We start from the raw sequence: 9408 nt of genomic DNA, 5'->3' as shown, positions 1-9408 counted from the left end.
ACACAACACACACAGGAAAACAGTATAACTAAATAGTTTGTTGAAAGGAAAGTACAGAGTTACTATTAAGAATTTTGAGGTACAGCAGAAACTAACACAACATTGCAAGTAAACCTCCAATAAGCATTAAATATTAAAAGTTAAATTAAAAATTCATCTTTTTCCTGCACTTCCCCCCACCAAAAAGAGCATGTTGAAGAATTCCAAGACAAGAAAAGTTTTAAAAGTTACTGAAGTACATCTTAAAAAGAGATGAAATCGAGTCCGTGTTAGGCTTGTAGGTAGAATTAGAAGGTGAGAAGGGCTTTCATTGTTGCACTGAGGATTTGTAGGCTGTGTTTATATTATAAACTGTCAATCCTATCATTTAATCAGCAGCTTCAGTAAGAATAAGTCACAGTTTCCAGGGTGCTATTACAAGTGGGGAAAGCAGTTCCCTGTACAGAGACTTATTAAAGTTTGTTGACTTCTATTCCATTTCTAGAAATCTTTCCCAAGGAGATAAGAAGAGATTCAGGAAAAGATATTAATTAATGCAAAACATTTTTATTGAACACCTGTCTTTTGCTGGTCAGCATGTGTGACCCATACCCTGTATGTAAACTTGAACCATATCAGGAAGTTCCTCTCAGAGTTTCCAAGGGTGTTCAACAAAAAAACTGTTTTCAAATTAAATGTCCAACAATCAGAGGATGTTTAAATAAACTGTATTATGTCCATAGGGCTAAACACTGAGAAGCTATGAAAAATCATGTTTTCAAGCATATGTGAGAGTACCGGGAGATGTTCAGAGTAATGTATAGCAAAAAAAAAAAAAAAAAAAATATTCCCCCTGTGACTATGCGGCTTTCCAGGTCAAAATTCAAGCTTCTCTAATTGCAGTGGGAATAAAAATCTGAGAAAGAATCAAAGAAAGTTTTTAAGTGTTCCTGCTTACATTAGGACCCCAATTTTCAAAATACATATGATAGTATTTCAAACATGTATTTATATATACACCCAAACCAAATGAGTGTGGCTATTTCCTGGTGGCAGCATTATACTCAATTTTTATTTTCTTATTTATATGTCTTTATGTGTTTCAAAACGTGCATGCTTTATTTTTAACACCTGAAAAAATAATTGGCTGCCCTTCTTTTAAGTGTTATGAGGATAAATAAGCATGATCAAACCAGTCAATCCTAAGGGAAATCAACCGGATACTCATTGGAAGGACTGATGCTGGGAAACTTTGTAGGCAAAAGAAGAGGGCAGCAGAAGATGAGATGGTTGGATCGCATCACCGATTCAATGGACATGAACTTGGGCAAACTCCAGGAGATGGTGAGGGACAAGGAAGCCTGGCGTGCTCCAGTTCATGGGGTTGCAAAGAGGCGGACGTGACTTAGCAGATGAACGGCAGGAAGTCCTTAACACTGAAGGTCTCTCCCAAGCATCTTCAGATTTTCAGTTCCTGTTTGTGGAAATAAAGCCCATACTAATGGAATACGGCAGAGCGATTTTGGATGATGTGTGGTGATTCAGTCGCTCAGTCGTGTCTGACTCTCTGCAACCTTGCGCACTGTAGCCCGCCAGGCTCCTCTGTCCATGGGAGTCTCCAGGCAAGAATACTGGAGTGGATTGCCATTTCCTTCTTGAGATGCAGTTAATTCCACTTCTCACTGAGTTGGTCCCACATCCAGAACTGAAAGCACTTGTTCTGCTTCAGAAGCACCTGCCATGCAGGCTTCATGATTTTCTGTCCACCATGTCGGGGCAGCTCCAGCTCAGAGACGAGCAACTCTAAAGCAAATTTACAAGGTGGGTTGTTAGAACCTCGCAAAGTTCAGGAAATCACAAGTCACATAAGACACAAGACTGAGAAAATAGTGCAGAATTTCTAAACCCTCTTCTTCAAGACAAAAGTGACTAATAGGTAAAATATATCTATAAGCACACACGTTATAGTAGGCATTTAATAAACACTGCTTTCTATTTTCCTTATTTATTTTAACCAGACCTTAAAACAACATGTCTTCATAAACTTTTACAACTGAGCCAAATTGTCAGAAAAGTGGAAGGAATGCTTACATCATAGATATGATAATACTGTTAGGGAAAGTCTAGGCTACAAAAGATTGTAATTATTTCATTTTTAATAACCTAATAGTCAACAGAGTAGAAATACATTAAGTGGGGCTATATGGGAAAAGATTATCCCTGGTAAGACTCAGTATTTACAGTTGACAATTTTTTTTTTCAATAAAAAAAATGAAAATCTAAGCTGAAAATGCATTTGGAGGGAGAAAGGGGGAATATATGATTAAATTAAGCTACTTTTTAAAACCAAGTCTTGCTTCAAAAGGAATTGCATTATGCCTTGCTCTCCTTCTCATATTCAAACATTGGAGCCAGGACTGAAATCCTGGATTTTTCGGGCGCCTGCATTTTAAAAGATTTTGTTTATTTTAAGGATTAGGTCACTTTAATAGGTATGTTTTAAGGAAAACATTACCTTTGGGTGACCTCTGGGATTTGAAGGTGAAAATTCAGTCAGTGGGAAAAAAAAAAAAAAGGTTGTCTTAGTTGTCATGGATGAAATCTCTAACCTTAAGGACAATTCTGTGTCATCCTGTGTCTTCCTCCAGCAATAAAAAACAGTTGAAGCCCAGCTGGCACAAAGTAGGTCCTGATGGATCATGATTCTTCACTAGAAAAACACAGGCCAGTTAAAAATAAACATGTTAATGGAAAATAAATAAACTAGTGGAATTTTATAGAAGCAGCATAACATTTTCAGTGATCTTTCAGGAAGCACGTTCCAAACCTTTCCCTCCAATTCTTAAATTGTTATTATAAGCTAAGCATTTTACCTCTAGAGAGAAGGATAAAATTGTGCTGGTTATCATATATCAGAATTACACAGGACATCATCTGTTAATGATCATTTATTCCTAGTTACTTGAAGAATAATACTCAGTAATTATAGCAAATGTAAGTCAAATAGTAATAGCATCCTCTACATAGTATAGTAATTATAAGTTATGTCCAGGCACCTGGGACAATGGTCTTTTATGCTTGGTATTAAATCTGTGCTACAGTTTATTCATAATACCATCACTGGGACTGAAGAAATGATGCTTGGTGTAGAAAGGAAACTTGTCCTCCTTTCACATTTCCAATAAGTCATTTGAAGAAAACTGCTCTTTGCATGCCTTGCTAAACCCAATTACCACCAAGACATCATAAACAAATATTCATTGCATTTACAGCTGGTTCTTTATTGCACAAAGCAAAATGTATTGTTAAAATTTAAACCATTTAAACTGTCCAGATTTCTGCACCCATTTAAAATTTAATTGAAAAAAACCTCAAGCATGTGTTGCAGTATTTTCTTATCTTGCGACTGCTGCTAAATGAACAATCATAGAACACTCTCAAGTCTAGCAAAAGCCAAACGAAAACCTAGACAGGCATCTCTGGCTTTGATATTTGTTAACACTGGAATCTACCAGTTTGCTTAAGTGGAAAGACACTAAATAAAAGTTCCGTAAAATTTTAAGATGAAGTGGAACCATTAAAAAGACCTTGAGGGACTGCACAGTTAGTAGAATTGGCCACCGTCAATCTTCTGGAGGCTCAACGCAGGCCTGGAAGGAAGTACTGAATGCTACTGATGCTGTCCTGACTGAGTTAATAGGTCCATTAATTACGCATGTACATTATTCTAGTCTATAGGAGAAAAAACTGAGTAATAACTCAAGGGAAAATAACTCTCACTGAAAGGGAAAATAAGATTCTTCAAGGCTCCTCTGGGTCTGTTCCTACCTTCAGGCCTGTCCAAGAACACTCACAGGTAGCTCCAGCCTGACTGCAAGAGTCTCCTTCCAGGCTTTCTGTCCTGCAAGGAGGTAACTCCTCTGAAACAGACACCTCTCCTCTGGTTCTTCACCTGGTATGCAGGAACCCACCGGCCAGGTTTTATCTTAAACATCTCCAGGAAGCCTTCCGTGCTCCCTCCCCAACTGTGGAAAGTTACTCGCCATCAAGGTACTCCACTAATAGCCTTTGCTTTTCCCTGATTTCCATCTGCTTGTTTATTTCCCTAGTGCTCTCTTCTCATTTGGGGTAGGCAGGGGACTGTACCAGCTCAGCATCAGATGCCTAGTGCCTACCGCTGTGGCGGGCACAGAGCGTGACCCCAGTCAATGTGTGTGTGTTAGTGGATGACCCTAGGCCTGGCTTGTCACCTTGGTGTCCAGGGATAGCACGGGGTGAGAGGGCAACTCTGCAGGAAGGAGTTGAAGAATACCAGGAGGTGTGCTGGGAAAAAGTTCACCTTGGTGCCATGAAGTCTGATCATTTAATCCTTCAGCAGGTTTCTCTCTTTTATCCTGTTTCATTTCACTGTATTTAATTACATGCATTGGACCTTCTCAGAGTCTTTTAATATATGCCAGTCTTCACTATTAAATTCTATGAAGGGCATTTTCCAATTTTATTTGCTTGCGGGAATTTTTGTTCGAAAGCAGTCACCAAGATATGAGGTATATTGTTCTCAGGGAACACAACTTGGAGAAGGTCCGTCCTGGATAAACATTTCTGTAATGCTATATAATTTTTTATCAATGCATCTATAAAACAGGAATAAAAATTATCTGCAATAATCTGATATGAATATTCAGGGTTGATTTCCTTTGGGATTGAAAGATTTGTCTCCTTGCCGTCCAAAGGACTCTCAAGAGTCTTCTCCAGCACCACAGTTTGAAAGCACCTATTCTTTAGCGTTCAACCTTCTTTGAGATCCAACTCTCCCATCCATACATGACTACTGGAAAAACCATAACTTTAACTATTATATTATATAATTCTTCCACAGCAAAATAAAATAAATGACCTTAAAGATAAATTCTCAAGGTGCATGTCTGTTCTGTTTTCAGTAGCTTAATATCTATTCACTCTCTTCTCAACAACCTGCTAAAGTATATCCACACTGCAATAAACTCATGCTGCAAAGGTGAAAACGAGAATGATAAAACACTGCTTAATTTTCTCACATTTCCAACCATGTCATATACAAATTGTAAGATTAAAATTCAGAAACTTTTTACAGTCCTTTTACTGATAATTAGACATGTAATACTGTGAAATAAAATAAAAGTGTTAGTCACTCAGCTGCGTCTGACTCTTTGTGAACCTATGGACTATAGCCCGCCAGGCTCCTCTGTCCATGGGATTCTCCAGGCAAGAATACTGGACTGAGTAGCTATTCCCTTCTCCAGGGGATCTTCCTGACCCAGGGATCAAACTCAGGTCTCCTGCATTGCAGGCAGATTCTTTACCATCTGAGCCAGGGAAAGTTAGTAAATAGAAGTACGAGAACATTAATCATATATCGGATGAAAATAGGACCCCACCAGTTAGAAACCAGTCAAAACATCTTCCTATATTTGAAAATAGTCCCATCATCTTGACCTTTTAATGATTGTTAGTTAATAATATTTATTTTTAGAAATATGAAGCAATTGAAGTCTTTATCCCTAAATTTAATATTTTCAGTATCCATATTGAACGCTTGAAAACCACTACACTGAATTTCACTGAGCTTCTCATGATAACAGGAAATCCTGCCACCACAGCATGTTCAAAATTAGGAAAGCATCTGATCATTTGATAAAGAAGTACAAGCTATTTAGACCTGTGACTCAAACTTTAAGAAACGACATAAAACAAGGATAATGAAGAATTTCCAGAAGAGCTGCTTTTGTTTGTTTGGGATGTTCAAGCAGGAAAGCCAATTGCCAAATAAGACCAGAAGCATAAATTAGTTCAAGAGACAGCTCAGACATCTTTATGGAAGGAGAAAATTGATGGGCCCAGCCTTGGAGCACAGAGGTGGAGTTAAAGGGCATGAGCTTGTCTTCTATCAAGCAATCCTTGAAGGCAATGTGCAGTAATGTCTCTAAAAAATGTCACTTTTCAGGATATCCCTCTTTATATGGATTGGCCAAGCAAGGGTGAAGTGGGAAGACAACCCTTTATTGGAGCAACCAGTCTGTCAGCTAACACTAGACTTCCTGGAACCAGAATCTCAAATATTAGTAAGATTGCCCCAACTCCTCAGATTTCCAAGTTGACATTGTCCTGTAGTTAACACTAGAAGGTTTTTTAAATGAGTTCTTAATAAACAAACCATGTTCTGAATATGGCTGAATCCTTATTCATTAAGCATATTCTAAACAACTTTATGACACATAGAAACATAAATCCTTAGATTATAGGCTTAACAGGCAGTTTAAAAAAAAATAGTACTCTAGGGAAAAAGAAAACAATCCCCTGATTTGTGTCTTGTGAAAAACATGGTCTTTGTGGACTGCACAGAGGAGATAGAGTCACACAGAGATCTTTATGAACTTTTGGTTAATAACAGCTTTAATCTCTCAAATGCCAGTCTTCCAAATTGCGTGAACTTGATTATAGTCACCTTTTAAAATAAGAATAAACAGTGCTCAGCTGTGTCCTGAGTAAGATACTTAATATAGTGATGATGCTGGTGGTTGCTTCCAGCATCTAACCACCATCTAAGGAGACAACAAAGAGCAGTAGTGAAACTTTGCAGTACAATTACAGAAGCCTGGGTGGGGATCTGAATTATTTACGGTTGGCAAATAAACCCTTTAAAAAAAAAAAAAAGCAAAGCTGAAACAAACCTGTAAAGTGAACCTAAAAATAATACCTACAAGCTGTAGGCATGATCTGAAGTAATGTGTATAAAGTGCCTACCACATTGGAAAACTCAGTAAGACTAAGTTATAACTACTGCTCTGTACCAGATACCCAGTTCAGTTTAGTCGCTCAGTCGTGTCCAACTCTTTGCAACCCCATGGACTGCAGCATGCCAGGCTTCTCTGTCCATCACCAACTCCCAGAGTTTACTCAAACTCATGTCCATAGAGTTGATGATGCTATCCAACCAACTCATCCTCTGTCGTCCCCTTCTCCTTCAGCCTTCAATCTTTCCCAGCATTAGGGTCTTTTCAAATGAGTCTGTTCTTCGCATCAGGTGGCCAAAGTATTGGAGTTTCAGCTGCAGCATCATTCCTTCCAATGAGACTGATCTCCTTTAGGATGGACTGGTTGGATCTCCTTGCAGTCCAAGGGCCTCTCAAGAGTCTTCTCCAACACCACAGTTCAAAAGCATCAATTCTTCAGTGCTCGGCTTTCTTAATAGTCCAACTCTCACATCCACACATGACTACTGAGAAAACCATAGCTTTGACTAGATGGACCTTTGTTGACAAAGTAATGTCTCTGAACCAGGTATTATTTTACTATAAAGTGTTTTTGCCTCATTTAGTCCCAAGAAGAGCCCATTCCCTTCACAGATGAAGAAGGCAGACCCAGCAAGGATCAGTAACTTGCATGAGGCTTATGGCTGGCAAGTGACAGAAGCAAAATTTAAATCCAATCTGTCTGCCTGCAGAGCCTGTTGTCTGCCACTCAGCGAGGTGGGAGAAGGGCCAGAGTTTTCTAGTTTCCCTGAATGCCAAAGAGCATGGTATTGCGAAGCAAAGGAGGAAAGGAATCCTACACTCTGAAATTCTTCCCATAGACCTGTTAAAGTAAGTCTGACATCTGGATCTACCAAAAAAATTCTCACCAGTGAAATCACCGCCTTTCTAGCCTTTTATTTATTTAGTTTAGTTTAGTTTTGGCTGTGCTGGGTCTTTGTTGCTGCAAGAGGGCTTTCTCTAGCTGTGGTGAGCGGGAGCTACTCTCTAGCTGCAATGCACGGGCTTCTCATTGCAGCGGCTTCTCTTGTTGCGGAGCACAGGCTCTAAGCACATGGGGCTTCAGTAGTTGCAACACATGGGCTCAGTAGTTATGGCACACAAGATTAGTCGTTCTGTGGCACCTGGGATCTTCCTGGCTCAGGGTTGGAACCCCCATCTCCTGCACTGGCAGGCAGATTTTTTTACCACTGAGCAACCAGGGAAACCCCTTTCTAGTCTTTAAAAGACTATTTTTCTTTTCCTAGGAAGTTTCCTTATGCATTTTTTTTCATTCATTTGTTCAACAAGACTAAACTATCTCTTATGCACTCATCATTGGGTTGGGCTCCATGTAAATGCAATGAAATGGACAATGCTGACCTGAGTATAAGGGCATAAATTCCACTTGGTGTGAGAAGCAGAGAAGCTTCAAAAGAAATGTAATTAAATCAAGTTAGGAGGCAGAGTAGCAGTTCTATTTAGAGTTGGGTGCCATCTGACACATTTTTTGGACACGTTATGTTGTGGATGAACCTAGATGTCCATCAGCAGATGAATGGATAAGAAAGCTGTGGTACATATACACAATGGAGTATTACTCAGCCGTTAAAAAGAATTAATTTGAATCAGTTCTGATGAGATGGATGAAACTGGAGCCAATTATACAGAGTGAAGTAAGCCAGAAAGAAAAACACCGATACAGTATACTAACACATATATATGGAATTTAGGAAGATGGCAATGACGACCCTGTATGCAAGTCAGGAAAAAAGACACAGATGTGTATAACAGACTTTTGGACTCAGAGGGAGAGGGAGAGGGTGGGAAGATTTGGGAGAATGGGAATTCTAACATGTATACTATCAGGTAAGAATTGAATCGCCAGTCCATGTCTGACGTAGGGTGCAGCATGCTTGGGGCTGGTGCATGGGGATGACCCAGAGAGATGTTGTGGGGAGGGAGGTGGGAGGGGGGGTCATGTTTGGGAACGCATGTAAGAATTAAAGATTTTTAAAAAAATAAATAAATAAATAAAAAATAAATAAATTTAAAAAAAAAAGGAAAAAATCGAGACCCATGAGGGAAATCATGTTAGAGATCCAAACAAGGTTTCTCAACAACCAGGATGTGTTTGGACATTAGAAATGCAAAAAGAAAGAAAAAAAAAAAAAAACCAGTGATGGGCTATTTGAAGAAACATCTCCTTGAAGTCACATGCAACATTTTCTTTTAATTTGGGAAGGTATAGTTGCTTTACAATGCTGTGTCAGTTTCTTCTGTACAACAAAGTGGATAGGCTATACCCCCCCTTCTCGGACCTTCCTCCCACCTGCATTCTCCCATCCCACTCCTCTAGGTCGTCACAGAGCACCAAGCTGAGCTCCCTGTGCTTTGCAGCAGGTTCCCACTAGCTATTTATTTCACACATGATTGTGTGTAGATGTCAGTCCTAATCTCCAGTTCATTCCACCTTCCTTCACCCTTCCCTGTGTCTATACATCTATTCTCTGTGTTTGCATATTCCTGCCCTGCAAATACAGATTCACCTGCCATTTTCCTCAATTCCACATATCCATTAATACACAGTACTTGCTTTTCTCTTTCTGATTTATTTCACTCTGTATGACAGTCTCTAGGTCCATCCACATCTCTACAA

At 39.2% G+C, this 9408-nt stretch overlaps 1 long non-coding RNA gene across 1 annotated transcript; it reads right to left on the bottom strand.

Moving 5' to 3' along the window:
* Nucleotides 1-526: 526 nt before the first annotated feature.
* On the bottom strand, nt 527-4026 carry LOC138417765 (uncharacterized). Its single transcript, XR_011248278.1, has 3 exons — nt 3808-4026; nt 2589-2689; nt 527-1782 (listed from the first exon to the last, which is right to left on the bottom strand). It is a non-coding gene; the product is annotated as an uncharacterized lncRNA (long non-coding RNA).
* Between the last annotated feature and the right edge of the window lie 5382 nt (nt 4027-9408).

This window comes from Ovis canadensis, chromosome 13 (genome assembly GCF_042477335.2).
Source record: "Ovis canadensis isolate MfBH-ARS-UI-01 breed Bighorn chromosome 13, ARS-UI_OviCan_v2, whole genome shotgun sequence".
In the NCBI taxonomy this organism is placed as follows: domain Eukaryota; kingdom Metazoa; phylum Chordata; class Mammalia; order Artiodactyla; family Bovidae; genus Ovis; species Ovis canadensis.
The sequence above is the reverse complement of the archived record's forward strand: the minus strand, read 5'-3'. Positions and strand labels throughout refer to the sequence as shown.